The sequence below is a fragment of the Choloepus didactylus genome, chromosome 2, assembly GCF_015220235.1.
Source record: "Choloepus didactylus isolate mChoDid1 chromosome 2, mChoDid1.pri, whole genome shotgun sequence".
Taxonomy (NCBI): domain Eukaryota; kingdom Metazoa; phylum Chordata; class Mammalia; order Pilosa; family Megalonychidae; genus Choloepus; species Choloepus didactylus.
In genome coordinates, this window is record NC_051308.1 from 36,866,414 (window position 1) to 36,885,026 (window position 18,613).

The 18,613-nt window shown below is 37.2% G+C and overlaps 1 protein-coding gene across 8 annotated transcripts in view; it reads right to left on the bottom strand.

Annotated features, from left to right (window-relative positions):
- The window catches only part of DISP1 (dispatched RND transporter family member 1), a 273,352-nt gene that overhangs the window by 43,014 nt on the left and 211,725 nt on the right, over positions 1-18,613 (bottom strand). Inside the window, exon 1 of one of the 8 annotated variants that reach the window (XM_037823315.1) lies at positions 11,863-11,920. The exons of the other annotated variants lie outside the window; for them this stretch is intronic. The gene's annotated coding sequence lies outside the window, so the exon portion shown is untranslated. Of the gene's footprint in view, positions 1-11,862; positions 11,921-18,613 lie in introns of those variants that run through there. 8 annotated transcript variants of the gene reach the window in all.

The following is an 18,613-nucleotide window of genomic DNA, read 5'->3' on the forward strand; positions in this document are numbered from 1 at the left end:
ACTCCTAAACAATCAGTGGGTTAAAGAAGAAATAGCAAGAGAAATTACTAAATATATAGAGACGAATGAAAATGAGAACACAACATACCAAAACCTATGGGATGCAGCAAAAGCAGTGCTAAGGGGGAAATTTATAGCACTAAACGCATATATTAAAAAGGAAGAAAGAGCCAAAATCAAAGAACTAATGGATCAACTGAAGAAGCTAGAAAATGAACAGCAAACCAATCCTAAACCAAGTACAAGAAAAGAAATAACAAGGATTAAAGCAGAAATAAATGACATAGAGAACAAAAAAACAATAGAAAGGATAAATATCACCAAAAGTTGGTTCTTTGAGAAGATCAACAAGATTGACAAGCCCCTAGCTAGACTGACAAAATCAAAAAGAGAGAAGACCCATATAAACAAAATAATGAATGAAAAAGGTGACATAACTGCAGATCCTGAAGAAATTAAAAAAATTATAAGAGGATATTATGAACAACTGTATGGCAACAAACTGGATAATGTAGAAGAAATGGACAATTTCCTGGAAACATATGAACAACCTAGACTGACCAGAGAAGAAACAGAAGACCTCAACCAACCCATCACAAGCAAAGAGATCCAATCAGTCATCAAAAATCTTCCCACAAATAAATGCCCAGGGCCAGATGGCTTCACAGGGGAATTCTACCAAACTTTCCAGAAAGAACTGACACCAATCTTACTCAAACTCTTTCAAAACATTGAAAAAAATGGAACACTACCTAATTCATTTTATGAAGCTAACATCAATCTAATACCAAAACCAGGCAAAGATGCTACAAAAAAGGAAAACTACCGGCCAATCTCCCTAATGAATATAGATGCAAAAATCCTCAACAAAATACTTGCAAATCGAATCCAAAGACACATTAAAAAAATCATACACCATGACCAAGTGGGGTTCATTCCAGGCATGCAAGGATGGTTCAACATAAGAAAAACAATCAATGTATTACAACACATTAAAAACTCGAAAGGGAAAAATCAATTGATCATCTCAATAGATGCTGAAAAAGCATTTGACAAAATCCAACATCCGTTTTGATAAAAACACTTCAAAAGGTAGGAATTGAAGGAAACTTCCTCAACATGATAAAGAGCATATATGAAAAACCCACAGCCAGCATAGTACTCAATGGTGAGAGACTGAAAGCCTTCCCTCTAAGATCAGGAACAAGACAAGGATGCCCGCTGTCACCACTGTTATTCAACATTGTGCTGGAAGTGCTAGCCAGGGCAATCCGGCAAGACAAAGAAATAAAAGGCATCCAAATTGGAAAAGAAGAAGTAAAACTGTCATTGTTTGCAGATGATATGATCTTATATCTAGAAAACCCTGAGAAATCAACGATACACCTACTAGAGCTAATAAACAAATTTAGCAAAGTAGCGGGATACAAGATTAATGCACATAAGTCAGTAATGTTTCTATATGCTAGAAATGAACAAACTGAAGAGACACTCAAGAAAAAGATACCATTTTCAATAGCAACTAAAAAATCAAGTACCTAGGAATAAACTTAACCAAAGATGTAAAAGACCTATACAAAGAAAACTACATAACTCTACTAAAAGAAATAGAAGGGGACCTTAAAAGATGGAAAAATATTCCATGTTCATGGATAGGAAGGCTAAATGTCATTAAGATGTCAATTCTACCCAAACTCATCTACAGATTCAATGCAATCCCAATCAAAATTCCAACAACCTACTTTGCAGACTTGGAAAAGCTAGTTATCAAATTTATTTGGAAAGGGAAGATGCCTCGAATTGCTAAAGACACTTTAAAAAAGAAAAACGAAGTGGGAGGACTTACACTCCCTGACTTTGAAGCTTATTATAAAGCCACAGTTGCCAAAACAGCATGGTACTGGCACAAAGATAGACATATAGATCAATGGAATCGAATTGAGAATTCAGAGATAGACCCTCAGATCTATGGCCGACTGATCTTTGATAAGGCCCCCAAAGTCACCGAACTGAGCCATAATGGTCTTTTCAACAAATGGGGCTGGGAGAGTTGGATATCCATATCCAAAAGAATGAAAGAGGACCCCTACCTCACCCCCTACACAAAAATTAACTCAAAATGGACCAAAGATCTCAATATAAAAGAAAGTACCATTAAACTCCTAGAAGATAATGTAGGAAAACATCTTCAAGACCTTGTATTAGGAGGCCACTTCCTAGACTTTACACCCAAAGCACAAGCAACAAAAGAGAAAATAGATAAATGGGAACTCCTCAAGCTTAGAAGTTTCTGCACCTCAAAGGAATTTCTCAAAAAGGTAAAGAGGCAGCCAACTCAATGGGAAAAAATTTTTGGAAACCATGTATCTGACAAAAGACTGATATCTTGCATATACAAAGAAATCCTACAACTCAATGACAATAGTACAGACAGCCCAATTATAAAATGGGCAAAAGATATGAAAAGACAGTTCTCTGAAGAGGAAATACAAATGGCCAAGAAACACATGAAAAAATGTTCAGCTTCACTAGCTATTAGAGAGATGCAAATTAAGACCACAATGAGATACCATCTAACACCGGTTAGAATGGCTGCCATTAAACAAACAGGAAACTACAAATGCTGGAGGGGATGTGGAGAAATTGGAACTCTTATTCATTGTTGGTGGGACTGTATAATGGTTCAGCCACTCTGGAAGTCAGTCTGGCAGTTCCTTAGAAAACTAGAGATAGAGCTACCATTCGATCCAGCGATTGCACTTCTCGGGATATACCCGGAAGATCGGAAAGCAGTGACACGAACAGATATCTGCACGCCAATGTTCATAGCAGCATTATTCACAATTGCCAAGAGATGGAAACAACCCAAATGTCCATCAACAGATGAGTGGACAAATAAAATGTGGTATATACACACGATGGAATACTACGCGGCAGTAAGAAGGAACGATCTGGTGAAACATATGACAACATGGATGAACCTTGAAGACATAATGCTGAGCGAAATAAGCCAGGCACAAAAAGAGAAATATTATATGCTACCACTAATGTGAACTTTGAAAAATGTAAAACAAATGGTTTATAATGTAGAATGTAGGGGAACTAGCAGTAGAGAGCAATTAAGGAAGGGGGAACAATAATCCAAGAAGAACAGATAAGCTATTTAACGTTCTGGGGATGCCCAGAAATGACTATGGTCTGTTAATTTCTGATGGATGTAGTAGGAACAAGTTCACTGAAATGTTGCTATAGTATGTAACTTTCTTGGGGTAAAGTAGGAACATGTTGGAAGTTAAGCAGTTATCTTAGGTTAGTTGTCTTTTTCTTACTTCCTTGCTATGGTCTCTTTGAAATGTTCTTTTATTGTATGTTTGTTTTCTTTTTAACTTTTTTTTTCATACAGTTGATTTGAAAAAAGAAGGGAAAGTTAAAAAAAAGAAAAAAGAAAAAAGACAAACAAGGAAAAAAAAAAAAAAAAAAAAAAACGATGTAGTGCCCCCTTGAGGAGCCTGTGGAGAATGCAGGGGTATTCGCCTACCCCACCTCCATGGTTGCTAACATGACCACAGACATAGGGGACTGGTGGTTTGATGGGTTGAGCCCTCTACCATAAGTTTTACCCTTGGGAAGACGGTTGCTGCAAAGGAGAGGCTAGGCCTCCCTGTATTTGTGCCTAAGAGTCTCCTCCTGAATGCCTCTTTGTTGCTCAGATGTGGCCCTCTCTCTCTGGCTAAGCCAACTTGAAAGGTGAAATCACTGCCCTCCCCCCTACGTGGGATCAGACACCCAGGGAAGTGAATCTCCCTGGCAACGTGGAATATGACTCCCGGGGAGGAATGTAGACCCGGCATCGTGGGATGGAGAACATCTTCTTGACCAAAAGGGGGAGGTGAAAGGAAATGAAATAAGCTTCAGTGGCAGAGAGATTCCAAAACGAGCCGAGAGATCACTCTGGTGGGCACTCTTACGCACACTTTAGACAACCTTTTTTAGGTTCTAAAGAATTGGGGTAGCTGGTGGTGGATACCTGAAACTATTAAACTACAACCCAGAACCCATGAATCTCGAAGACAGTTGTATAAAAATGTAGCTTATGAGGGGTGACAGTGGGATTGGGAATGCCATAAGGACCAAACTCCACTTTGTCTAGTTTATGGATCGATGTGTAGAAAAGTAGGGGAAGCAAACAAACAGACAAAGGTACCTAGTGTTCTTTTTTACTTCAATTGCTCTTTTTCACTCTAATTATTATTCTTGTTATTTTTGTGTGTGTGCTAATGAAGGTGTCAGGGATTGATTTAGGTGATGAATGTACAACTATGTAATGGTACTGTAAACAATCGAAAGTACAATTTGTTTTGTATGACTGCGTGGTATGTGAATGTATCTCAATAAAATGATGATTAAAAAAAAAAAAAAAAAAAAACAAACAAACAAAAAAAAAAAAAAAAAAAAAAAAAAAGAATTAGTTCCCTACATAATTATCTCCATCTAACCTGAAATCTTCTGCCAGGCTGTCCCACACTTTAAGGAAAACAAACAAACAAATAAACAAAAAAAACAAGAAGCAAAATCTGTCCTCTAATATTTCTACTTTAAGCTATTACAATTCCAATAGTTGGAACCCTACTTTAGAATTTTTTTTGAGATCTAAAATTCACTTTCTTATTTTCCCTCTCCATTTTACATTTCTCACTAAGGTACATGTACTCATTCTTTAAAAAAAAAATCTAAATCCTAGTATAGTATTGAATGAGACAAATGAGGTCCCAAACTTTATGGAGCTTATATTTTAGAATGCATTTTGTATTAATATTTTTATATGAAAGATATAATACGTTCTAAAGCTCATGCCTTATTTATATGTCCTTATTAGGAACTCTAAGCCCATTAAAAATGTTAAAAAAATCAAAATGGAAAAACCATACAGATTGCAAGCACTGAAAAGAATCTTGAAGAATACATAATACATATAGTCCAATTCTGTTCCAGACCCAATTTTAGAGAAGGGCCTTAGTTTGGCTTTGGTCACTCAGGGTAGCAGCAGAGCTGTAATGAAAACTCAAGTCTCTGGGTGTCTAATCTGCTGCGCACTGACCTGCATGTGTATGTGTCAGTCTATAAAACCAAGGGGTGAAAATCATGGGGACAATCATACAGTATTAATCTCTTATACAGGAAAAGTATCTTTTCTTTCAGGAGATGTAGAATTTAAAATCAGTTTTCATTAAGGTAAGAACAGCCTAAAAGGACAAAAAAATGTGGAAAAGCTACAAATGGTCTATGTGTGTGTTTCTTTTTTTGTCTCTACCTCCCTCACCTTCCCTTTCTTTTAATAATTTTTGGAGAGAGGAGGACATTGTAAGGTGAGGAAAATGGGCATACTGAATCATGAAAACTTCCCATCAGTCTAGCTATTCTTCACATAGTTGCAGAATTAATATCACAATTTACGAAGGGAAATATCAGTTTTCATAAATTTCAAATGGCTCCTCCTTTCAAGGCTATGAAAATAGTTGTTGTATATTTCTGTACAAATAAAATTCTATGAAGGAGATATACTTTACCTTTATAGGTAGTAATCAAATTTAAGCAAGAAAATGCTTAAAACAGCACATTTTAGCCTTAACAATTACATTGCATTGTACCATATTACCTTTTTGTAAAAGAATATTATACATGTAATAACTTCAGTGCCAGTATGCTAGGAAGAAAGAATCTGAGGATAAAGAATCCACACTTTGATGAGCATTCTTTTAAAAGACTTCCAACTAAAACAAAACCATTCTTCATCATTAAGTATTTCCATGAATCATCACTCGCACACTTGAGTTCTATAGTGAAGATGAAACAGAAACCTGGTAGACAAGCTAAGCTCGGCCTCTAATCCACCTTTCATGCATCAGTGCTAACTGTTTAAGGTCTGTGTCAAATGATTTGAAGGATAACAATAGCCACTACTGCTTGCACAGTGCAATTCCTGAATGCTCAGGAGATGGTGACTCAAAAGTGCTGGTCATCTTGATATCTGGAACTATTGTAACTGAAAAGAGTCCTAATACTACCTTTTAAGATGACCCAAATTTAAAAATAAACTAGGAGGGAGGAAATGGTTGGAGGCAGGGGACTAACATTAAAGGAGAACCTAATAAATACCAAGCACTTTATAAAAGAAATTTAGCATATACTAAACAAATATTTTAAGTATATATAATTTTTTGTCCTTAAAGAACAGTGAATTTAGAAATCAGGAATATGCAGTAAAGTCTGGGCCCTGAAACTCATTAGCTAAATGATTAAGTCCTTTAATTTGTGAGAAAGGAGGACACTATTTAAAAATGAGGTGGATGCCTTGTAGTGGCTGAGGCTGAGATGGGAAAGTTGATGTTGTATATATGTTTCCACAATTTAAAAGAAAAAAAAAAAGAGCAACTAAAGAGACAATGACAATTAAATGCAATCAATACATGATCCTGAATTGGAACTAGTAAATGGAGGAGAAAAGGCTCAAAAGGACATTATTGGGACATATGAAAAAACTGGAATACAGACTGCTCTATATCAATGTTAAATTTCTTGAACTTTATAACGGCAAGGTGGTTACATTAGTGAATGTCTTTGTTCTCAGGAAATACATGAAAGTGTTAAGTGTTCAAGGAGCATAATACATAACCTACTCTCAAATGTTTAGGATATAGATATAAAGAAAGACAAATAATGGATGAGAGAATGGTATAGCAAATGTGGCAAAATGTTAAAACTGGTGGCTCTGGGTATCTGGGAGATAGGTATGTTGGAGTTCTCTGTATGGCTTTTGTATTATTTTTTGTAATTGTCTTGTAAGTTTGTAATGATTTCAAAATAAAAAGTTTAAAAAGCAATAAGCTGGTATGGGTGATAGTTTTCTGTAAACTGTCAGGCACCATCCAAAAGAAAGCAGGTGTGATTATTACTACTACAATTACACCACCACTACTACTTCTTCATCAGGCAACTGCATTGATGTATCAGTTAAGAAGTAAAGCAGAAGAATGATGTGGAATAAAATGTAATGCCCCTTTATTCATAAAACCACTCCAAACATATGTGATTTACTCTATAAGATTCAAATGGTACTTGCTACTACCTAAATATAAAATAAAAATGAATGGCATCCCACCCACAATCCTAATTAGAATAATAAATTGTTAGAACTACCAGGAACCCTAAAAGTCATCTCACCTAACTCCATGTAAGAAAGAAGAAAAAGGTCCAAGATCAAAGAGCAAGTCAACACCAGAGTCATGCCTGGAATCCAAATTTCCTGACTTCAGCTTGTGCTTTTTTTCTCACACTCCCCACCCCCACCCCCCACGGCATGAAAAAGAGAAGCTGTTCACTGATGTTCACTGTTCACTGAGATATTGCTTGTGAACCTAAAATGGAAAGGAAGGCAGAGCAGGAACAGATTCTTATTTAAGAGCAAATGGCACACATGCACAAAGGGCGGATATAAGGATATTCACTGAGGTTTACGATAAGGAAAAAAATGAGAACCACCTAAATAAATGCCATTAATAGGAGGATGCTTAAATAAATGGTGGCACAGTCATACAAGTGGATACTATACAGAATGAATATGCACACATATATACAAATACTGATATGGAAAAAGTTCCAAGATAAACAAAGCGAAAAATTTTCACAACATTTCACAATGTACTTAAGTGAAAAGAGATTACTAAATTAAAAATATGTAAACATAATTAAAAAGTTCAGAAAGGATCATGGCAAGTTGATAGCCATGTTGATCTCTGGGGAAGGAAAAGAATTAGGCAAGGAAATCAAGAGTGAATTTTACTTTGCATTGTTTGAATGCTTCATGAGAATGTGTTTGTGAATTAGTTGCATAATTTTAAAAAAGGTAAAGTTAATAATTTAAGAAGGGAAAATGCATATGTACTCATTTATACATGTGACTGAAATATTTTAGGTGAAAATGACTTTCACTGATATAGAATTTGGGGAGAATTGGGCCTCATGGCTAACTATAATCTTGATAAAAAGTAACATTCTACACAGATCACAAAATTTCAAAGACTTGAAATACATTTAATACAAAGTCTTCAGGTAATTCTGCTCAATTCAAACGTTTACTGACCAGTTTAAGTAACACCAAGCAATTTGGTCATCACTGGAATCACCTGGGTAACTTATTAAAAACAGGTTCCCAGGCTTTTCCTCAGCGGGGATCTGGTTCAATGGGGTCATGGAGTAGAGTCTACACAGTTAGAGCTGGAACCACTGCCTCCCACAATTTTCAAATATGATCTTCTAACAAGAAACAATTAAAGAATAAGACAAGAAAGTAACTGGAACTTAAAGGCATAGTACCAACATTGAGTGAAAGGAGAATAGGAAAACAATTTTGGACCAGAGTAGTCCCTGAAAATTGACATAGTAAGTAAATTTGAGTTAGATCTTGAAGCACAGGTAGATTTCAGAGAGATAACCAAGAGACAGAAAGGAAACAAACATTGTGCCAAGACTTCTGCTAGGTACCTTCACATGGCAGCATGAGTAAAGTCAACAAGGACTTATTATGGGGGAATAGAGAGGAGGGCAGCTTATTGGAGTAGGTGTCGCTTTCTGGGAAGCAAGAAATAAAAGTGGATAATAGAAATAGGAAACTGCTAAAGCTTCTCAACACGAACTGATATGATGAAAATACTATTTCAGGATGACTGATGTAGTGGCATGTTTAGGAACAACTAGAAAGGGGAAATATTAAAGATAAGAAGAGCAAGTTGGGAGCGACTGCAGGGATCTAGGTATAGAAAGGTGAGAGAAAAAAATGGAAAATATATAAACTTCCTTTAATGATTTAGAAAGGCTTTGAGAATCTTATAAATAGGCTGAATAAAAATTATGAGAATCCATTGTTATAAATATATATGGTGTTACATGAAAAAAAATCTGGTGACATTTTGGAGAAAGGTTTATATATCCTATGAACTTTATAATAGTCCTATAGTCACAGCTGTTTAATATTTATACCTAACGATATTACACTTTAAGTACCATTTAAATAAATTAAATGTGCCTGAAACTACTTTTAACATAACAAGGCTTTGTATAATGAATTTAAAATAGTAGCAGTGCCTCCTGACGTGAAGTTAGTGCTAATTTAGATTACAACACAAATTTATTGTCCAAAAAATTGGTCTAGGGCAGTCTAAATAGATGACAATTAAATGCCAAGGATGATCCTGGATGGGATCTGAGGATGGAGGAGAAGAGGCTCAAAGGGACACAGATGGGACACAAGAAAAAAAAAAAGGAAATACAGAATGTAAGCTTTGTATCAATGTTGAATTTCTTGAACTTCTTAGCTGCGCTTAATGAGGTTGCATAAAAGAATGTTCTTGTCGATGGGAAAGGTATATGTGAATTATAATGTTTGTTCAAAGATATGTGCAGCTTGCTCTCGTATGTTCAGAGAACAGAGCAATAGATGATGGATGATAGATAGGGAGGGAAAGAAAGATGGTGTGACAGGATGTTAAAGGTGGTGGATCGGGCTATCGCAGGAGGGGGGTCGGGGTATGATGGAGTTCTATGTATGGGGTTTGTACTATTTTTGCAACTGTTCCTGTAAGATTGAATTTATTACAAAATAAAATTTATTAAATAAAAAAATAAAAATAAAAATAAGCCTCAGAACATTGAAGACTGGTGATGATTTGAATAAAACATGCGTGCATTATAAAAAAAAAAATTGGTCTAGGGGCAAAGTTGAAGGCACAGCTTTATAAGTACTTTTGGTGCTTACCTTAAGTCTGAAACAACAAATATATTTCATTACTTATACAAGATAAGAAAGACACACAAACATTTCTCACTTTCAAAATTTTGTGGATCTTGTCTATAAAAAAAGTAAAAACATTTTGCATTTTCATTACAAACTCTTAATTTGTGAGCCTTACATATTCTAATAAAAACAATGTAAAATACAAGACCATGAGTCATGCTTATTTTTATTTCTCTTCCTGACACTAGCTATTTATACAAGTAAGAGTTTGTGTGTTATGTTTGACCTCTTTGAGGTCTATTTACATGTCTAAAAGTACATTGAAATTTTCTATTTTATATCTGAGACCCATTTAATAACAAGAAAAGGCTCCAACCAATTGGACTAGAGATCAAAAGTATAAAAATAATCATAATGCATAAATTTGCCAATTGTCTTCATCTCCAACATTTGCTAGTTTTCAATTTTTAGTATACATTTATATTTTATTCAATGTAAGAATAATTATCTAAATTACAAATTACAAAAATGATTTCTGAATCTTTCTGAAATTCATTTTCCATATATTTTAGATTATCTTGCACCTAAAAAATTAGTTAGTATCACACAGGTTTGAGTTTGGAAGGTTAAAAGTCACACTTGCTATCAAAAAAAAAGGGGGGGAGTTAAAAAAGACAATGAAAATCTACTGTATCGAAATGAATTCCAACAGTGTAACCAATATCCTGCAGCTGTTGTGATGTCTTCATTTTACTGGAGAGGAAGACAGGCTATTCCCTCAAACTTTTACAGAGATTCTTTAGTTATGCATATATATATATATAAATAATATAAATATATATACATAAATATATATATAATGAAATTGATTTTTCTTCACTAAACTTTTTCATGTTTACTCTTTAATGAAAAGCTAAATTTATATAACTTAAATAACAGTCAAAATCTTAATAAAGTTCAAAGCAAAATTCTAGCCCAGTCAGTTTCTATAAAAATAATGCCAACAGAAAAGGGTTTTCTTCTCAGTCAAAAGTCTGGAATTAAAAAAAAAAAATTAATTCATCTTAAAAGAATTAGACTGTGGACAAATAAGAATTTTCAAAAGAAAAATGAGGAACACGTTGGATGGCATGTTCTCAAGTTGTAGTGATGTCCTAGTTAAGACTCCAGTACTAAGACAATTAGGCTACAATTTTAATTTCACTGTATTCAGTTCACAATGCTGTAAATTCTGTTTGCAACCCCTAAAACCTATTATTTACATCAATGATATCCAAAGACTAATGAAAGAGTTTGAGGAATTTATTCTAAGCATAATGTATTGAAAAGCCCACAACAATAAGTCAAACTAGCTAAACCTTGGGTTTTAACTTCCCTGGCTTCAATGTTTTCATCTGAAAAGTAAAGAGAGCTGGATTAAATTATTTCTGAGGTTCTTCCTGCTGTGAAATTCTATTGTATTCTCCTGGGGAATTTCAGATCATTCAAATAACCACATAATTTAGCCTTTTGGTAATTTTAACACTTGGTAAACCAGGTTCCCCTAATCAAAGTTCTATGTTGGAATACTTTATGTGAACAGTCAATAAAAATTATCCCTTCATTAGGTAGGTAAGAACTAGTGTCATAAAATGCTTTTAAAAATAATGCTGGATCGTTACTTGAATAGCTACATAGACAGACTTTTTAAATATCTATATAAATAGTTTAATGAAAAAAAAAGCTCAAAAATGCTTGGGAGGTAGACAAGGCAGAGTTCTCTATCTATTAACTTTAGATTAATATGGAGACTGATCAACACTGGTGCTGGTGATGTCAGTAACACATCTGGTACTGTGTGTCAGAGGAGGAACAAACGGTATAGAAAATAATGCCAGGTTATCACAGATACTCAAGATGAGAAGTGGCCAGAAATCATCTAATTCACCATCTTGATGGGTTCTATGAGAAAGGCAAACATGAACAAGGGCTCGACTAAGAGTTATTTCAAAAGTTCCCAAAGCTTTTTTCCTGAATCTCCCATCTATCTAAGAAAGGCAGTATAAAACCTACTTTTTAATTTTAAACTTTACCTTTGATAGGCCAAAAATTTAATGTTTTGAGAGCAGGGCAAGATGGCAGAATGGTGAGGTGTGTCTTTTAGTTACTCTTCTGGGGCAGCTGCTAGATAGCCAGGAACTGTGTGGAACAGATGACACAGAGGAATATGAGTTTGGACACATAGCACACAACAGTCTCCAGAGCGTGGACCAGCTGAGATCAGAGAAATCTGTAAATTCTCTTGGCCAGGATGTCCGCATCCCTCCCGGCAATCACAACAGACTGTTTTGCGGCTACTCTTCCAAGGGAGGAGGGGCTGTCAGTGCTGGGAACCAGGAAGGAGAACTGCAGTTGCAGCACTGATTAACAAACTCAGACTGCTAAACAAAAACTCCAACCATAGATAATCTGAGACCAGACACTGGAGAATCTGGGACAGTCAGCCTGGTGGAGAGGAGGTAGGGCTAGCAAACACAGCAGAAAAAAAACAAAAAAAACCCAGAGACTTATGGAGTTGGGCTCAAACAGAACCTGGCACATTTGCAAACTTGAGAAACCAGGGCTCTTCTCTGAAAAGCAGGTTTTTCTGGTTTCATATTTGCTACTCAATTGCCTTGTCATTTTGCATTTCAAAAGCCCATCAGAACTGCAAGGAGGAATTAAGGGCTTGTCTTTAAATAGTCTATACTGGGCCTTTCTTTTCTTTTTCTATTTTTTTTTTTTTTAATCTTTCTCTCTCTCTCTCTTTTTAAAATGACTATTCTAAGTAGCCCATTACCAAAAGCCACAAAGGTTTGCAATTTGGACCCAGGTAAGAGCGAAGATAGCTCTGAGAGACAAAGCAAAGAGTCTAGTGGGCGAGACAATTTGCTAAGGACCATAACTTTCCAAGAAAAGGGGGGTGTGGCCCAGCTCCAGTGGCAGCCCTCCTATGGGGAACTCAGACCCCAGGGGCTGGAATTCAGAAACCAGCTTCAGTCAGGGTCACCGGGAGAACTAAAGGCACTGCACTTCCTCACACTGGTGGGGGAGCTGCGGGCTGGCAAGCGCCACCTGCTGGACAGCATAGGAAAAGCACAGACACTAAAGGCCTCACAGGAGGGTCTCATTCTCAAGGAAACTCCATACCCTCCTCCTGAGGTCTGGGCCTCTCTGGACGGGGAAAACCTGACTGGGGTTGACCATATCTGAGGAGATGTTCACACCAAAAGGCTATGTAGAGGCAGGGCAAGAAACAGAAAAACAAGAGGTGAAAAACTCTGATCAACTAAACAGAATCTAAGTTAGAGGTCTATCTAGAATAAGCTGAACTAAACACCAAAGGTTAGAGAACAAAGCCAACCAACAAGAAAACCCTAGGTAAAAGAGTGAAAAGGAGCTCCAGAATAAACTAATCAAGAAAGACAGATGCCTAGACAGCTTAAGATAATGAGTCATACTAGGAAACATGAAAATATGGACCAGCCAAAGTAACAAACTAATAGTTCAACCAAGATACAGGAGTTGAAGCAATTATTGCTAAATAAATTAAATGAACTGAAGGAAGAACTAATTGGAGAAGTTCAAACAAATCTAAATCAATTCAAAAATCAAGTCAATGAACTGAGGAAAGACACAGCAAAAGAGATGAAGGATATAAGAAGGACACTGGATGACCACAAGGAAGAATTCATAAACTTGAAAAAACAGATGGCAGAACTTATGGGAATGAAGGGCATAATGGAGGAGATGAAAAAGACAGTGGAGGGATACAACAGTAGATTTGAACAGGCAGAAGAAAGGATCAGTGAATTGGAAGACCAGACATCTGAATTCACACACACAAAAGAACAGATGGTGAAAAGAATGGAAAAATATGAGCAGGGTCTTAGGGAGCTGAGTGACAACATAAAGTGCACAAATATACATGTTATGGGTGTCCCAGAGGGAGAAGAGAGGGGAAAGGGAGCAGGAACAATAATTGAAGAAATACTCACTGAAAATTTCCCAGCTCTTATGAAAGACAGAAAAATCACAAATTCAAGAAGTACAGCATACCCCAAACAGAATAGATCCCAATAGAGCTACTCCAAGACACTGAACAGACTGTCCAATGTCAAAGACAAAGAAAGAATTCTGAAAGCAGCAAGAGAAAAGCAATCTATCACATACAAGGGAAGCTCGATAAGACTACCTACAGATTTCTCCACAGAAACCATGGAGGCGAGAAGACAGTGGTATGATATATTTAAGATACTGAAAGAGAAGAACTGCCAACCAAGAATTCTATATCTTGCAAAACTGTCCTTCAAAAATGAGGGAGAGATTAAAATATTTTCAGACAAAAAGACACTGACAGAGTTTGTGAAAAAGAGACCAGCGCTACAAGAAATACTAAAGGGAGTGCTACAGGCTGATAGGAAAAGACAGGAGAAAGAGGTTTGGAGAAGAGTGTAGAAATGAAGATTATCAGGAAGGGTAAAAGGAGAGAGAGGAAAAAATAAGACATGACATATAAAATGCAAAAGACAAAATGGTAGAAGAAAGTACTGCCCTTATAGTAATAACACTAAATGTTAATGGATTAAACTCCCCAATAAAAAGACACAGACAGGCAGAATGGATCAAAAAACAGGACCCATCTATATGCAGTCTACAAAAAACTCACTTTAGACACAAGGACAAAAATAGGTTGAAAGTTAAAGGTTGGAAAAAGATATTTCATGCAAACAGCACCAGAAAAAACTGGGAGTAGCTATATTAATATCAGACAAATCAGACTTCAAAAGTAAAACAATTAAAAGAGACAAAGAAGGACATTATATATTAATAAAAGGGTCAATTGATCAAGAAAACATAACAATCATAAATATTTATGCATCAAGCCAGAGTGCCCCAAAATTCATGAAGCAAACACTGAGAACACTGAAAGGAGAAGTAGATAACTCTAAAGAGTTGGAGACTTCAATACACCACTCTCATCAATGGACAGAACCTCTAGACAGAAGATCAATAAGGTAACGGAAATGTTAAATTGTAGGATAAATGAACTAGACCTGATAGACACTTCTAGAATGCTACACCCCACAACAGCAGGATACACATTTTTCTCAAGTGCTCATGGAACATTCTCTAGGATAGACCACATGCTGGGTCACAAAGCAAGTCTCAACAAATTTAACAATATTGATATTATAAAAAACACTTTCTCGGATCATAATGGAATGAAGTTGGACATAAATAACAGGCAGAAGACTTTAAAATTCACAAATATATGTAGACTAAACAACATACTCTTAGAAAACCAGAGGGCAAAGGAAGAAATTATAAGAGAAATTAGTAAATACCTTGAAGCAAATGACAATGAAAACACAATGCATCAAAACTTATGGGATGCAACAAAGGCAGTGCTGAGGGGGAAATTTATTGCCCTAAATGCTTATATTAAAAGAAAAGAGAGAGCAAAAATTGAGGAATTAACTGTCTACCTGGAGGAACTAAAGAAAGTACAGCAAACTAACCCCAAAGCAAACAGAAGGAAAGAAATAACAAAGATTAGAGCAAAAGTAAATGAAATTGGAGGCGGGGCAAGATGGCAGACTGGTGAGCTGTATGTTTTAGTTACTCCTCCAGGAAAGTAGGTAAAAAGCCAGGAACTGCGTGGAATGGACACCACAGAGCAATCTGTCTTTGGGCATACTTCATACAACACTCATGAAAACGTGGAACTGCTGAGATCAGCGAAATCTGTAAGTTTTTGCGGCCAGGGGACCCGCACCCCTCCCTGCCAGGCTCAGTCCCGGGGGAGGAGGGGCTGTCAGCTCCGGGAAGGAGAAGGGAGAATTGCAGTGGCTGCTCTTATCGGAAACTCATTCTACTGATTCAAACTCCAACCATAGATAGACTGAGACCAGACACCAGAGACTCTGAGAGCAGCCAGCCCAGCAGAGAGGAGACAGGCATAGAAAAAAAACAACACGAAAAACTCCAAAATAAAAGCAGAGGAACACAGAAAGGGGAAGGGCGGAGATCAGGCCTTGAGGCGCATATGCAAATCCCGAAGCAAAGCTGATCTCTCTGCCCTGTGCACCTTTCCTTGATGGCCCTGGTTGCTTTGTCTATTAGCATTTCAATAACCCATTAGATCTCTGAGGAGGGCCGTTTTTTTTTTTTTTTTTAAATCCTTTTTGCTTTTTCTAAAACAATTACTCTAAGAAGCTCAATACAGAAAGCTTCAAAGAATTGAAATTTGGGCACGTCAAGTCAAGAGCAGAACTAAGAGAGCTCTGAGACAAAAGGCAATAATCCAGTGGCTGAGAAAATTCACTAAACAACACAACTTCCCAAGAAAAGGGGGGTGTCCGCTCACAGCCACCATCCTGGTGGACAGGAAACACTCCTGCCCATCGCCAGCCCCATAGCCCAGAGCTGCCCCAGACAACCCAGTGTGACGGAAGTGCTTCAAATAACAGGCACACACCACAAAACTGGGCGTGGACATTAGCCTTCCCTGCAACCTCAGCTGAATGTCCCAGAGCTGGGAAGGGGGAGCAGTGTGAATTAACAGAGCCCCATTCAGCCATCATTTGAGCAGACTGGGAGCCTCCCAACACAGCCCAGCAGCCCAGAACTGCCCTGGGGGGACGGCACTCACCTGTGACATAGCACAGTCATCCCTCAACAGAGGACCCGGGGTGCACAGCCTGGAAGAGGGGCCCACTTGCAAGTCTCAGGAGCCATACGCCAATACCAAAGACTTGTGGGTCAGTGGCAGAGACAAACTGTGGCAGCACTGAACTGAAGGATTAGACTATTGCAGCAGCTTTAAAACTCTAGGATCATCAGGGAGATTTGATTGTTAGGGCCACCCCCCTCCCCGACTGCCCAGAAACACGCCCCACATACAGGGCAGGCAACACCAACTACACACGCAAGCTTCGTACACCAATTGGGCCCCACAAGACTCACTCCCCCACTCACCAAAAAGGCTAAGCAGGGGAGATCTGGCTTGTGGAGAACAGGTGGCTCGTGGACGCCACCTGCTGGTTAGTTAGAGAAAGTGTACTCCACGAAGCTGTAGATCTGATAAATTAGAGATAAGGACTTCAACTGGTCTACAAACCCTAAAAGAACCCTATCAAGTTCAGCAAATGCCACGAGGTCAAAAACAACAGAAAATTATAAAGCATATGAAAAAACCAGACGATATGGATAACCCAAGCCCAAGCACCCAAATCAAAAGACCAGAAGAGACACAGCACCTAGAGCAGCTACTCAAAGAACTAAAGATGAACAATGAGACCATAGTACGGGATATGAAGGAAATCAAGAAGACCCTAGAAGAGCATAAAGAAGACATTGCAAGACTAAATAAAAAAATGGATGATCTTATGGAAATTAAAGAAACTGTTGACCAAATTAAAAAGATTCTGGACACTCATAGTACAAGACTAGAGGAAGTTGAACAACGAATCAGTGACCTGGAAGATGACAGAATGGAAAATGAAAGCATAAAAGAAAGAATGGGGAAAAAAATTGAAAAACTCGAAATGGACCTCAGGGATATGATAGATAATATGAAACGTCCAAATATAAGACTCATTGGTGTCCCAGAAGGGGAAGAAAAGGGTAAAGGTCTAGGAAGAGTATTCAAAGAAATTGTTGGGGAAAACTTCCCAAATCTTCTAAACAACATAAATACACAAATCATAAATGCTCAGCGAACTCCAAATAGAATAAATCCAAAAAAACCCACTCCGAGACATATACTGATCACACTGTCAAACATAGAAGAGAAGGAGCAAGTTCTGAAAGCAGCAAGAGAAAAGCAATTCACCACATACAAAGGAAACAGCATAAGACTAAGTAGTGACTACTCAGCAGCCACCATGGAGGCGAGAAGGCAGTGGCACGATATATTTAAAATTCTGAGTGAGAGGAATTTCCAGCCAAGAATACTTTATCCAGCAAAGCTCTCCTTCAAATTTGAGGGAGAGCTTAAATTTTTCACAGACAAAGAAATGCTGAGAGAATTTGCTAACAAGAGACCTGCCCTACTGGAGATACTAAAGGGAGCCCTACAGACAGAGAAACAAAGACAGGACAGAGAGACCTGGAGAAAGGTTCAGTACTAAAGAGATTCGGTATGGGTACAATAAAGGATATTAATAGAGAGAGGGAAAAATATGGCAAACATAATCCAAAGGATAAGATGGCCGATTCAAGAAATGCCTTCACGGTTTTAACGTTGAATGTAAATGGATTAAACTCCCCAATTAAAAGATATAGATTCGCAGAATGGATCAAAAAAAATGAACCATCAATATGTTGCATACAAGAGACTCATCTTAGACACAGGGACACAAAGAAACTGAAAGTGAAAGGATGGAAAAAAATATTTCATGCAAGCTACAGCCAAAAGAAAGCAGGTGTAGCAATATTAATCTCAGATAAAATAGACTTCAAATGCAGGGATGTTTTGAGAGACAAAGAAGGCCACTACATACTAATAAAAGGGGCAATTCAGCAAGAAGAAATAACAATCGTAAATGTCTATGCACCCAATCAAGGTGCCACAAAATACATGAGAGAAACATTGGCAAAACTAAAGGAAGCAATTGATGTTTCCACAATAATTGTGGGAGACTTCAACACATCACTCTCTCCTATAGATAGATCAACCAGACAGAAGACCAATAAGGAAATTGAAAACCTAAACAATCTGATAAATGAATTAGATTTAACAGACATCTACAGGACATTACATCCCAAATCACCAGGATACACATACTTTTCTAGTGCTCA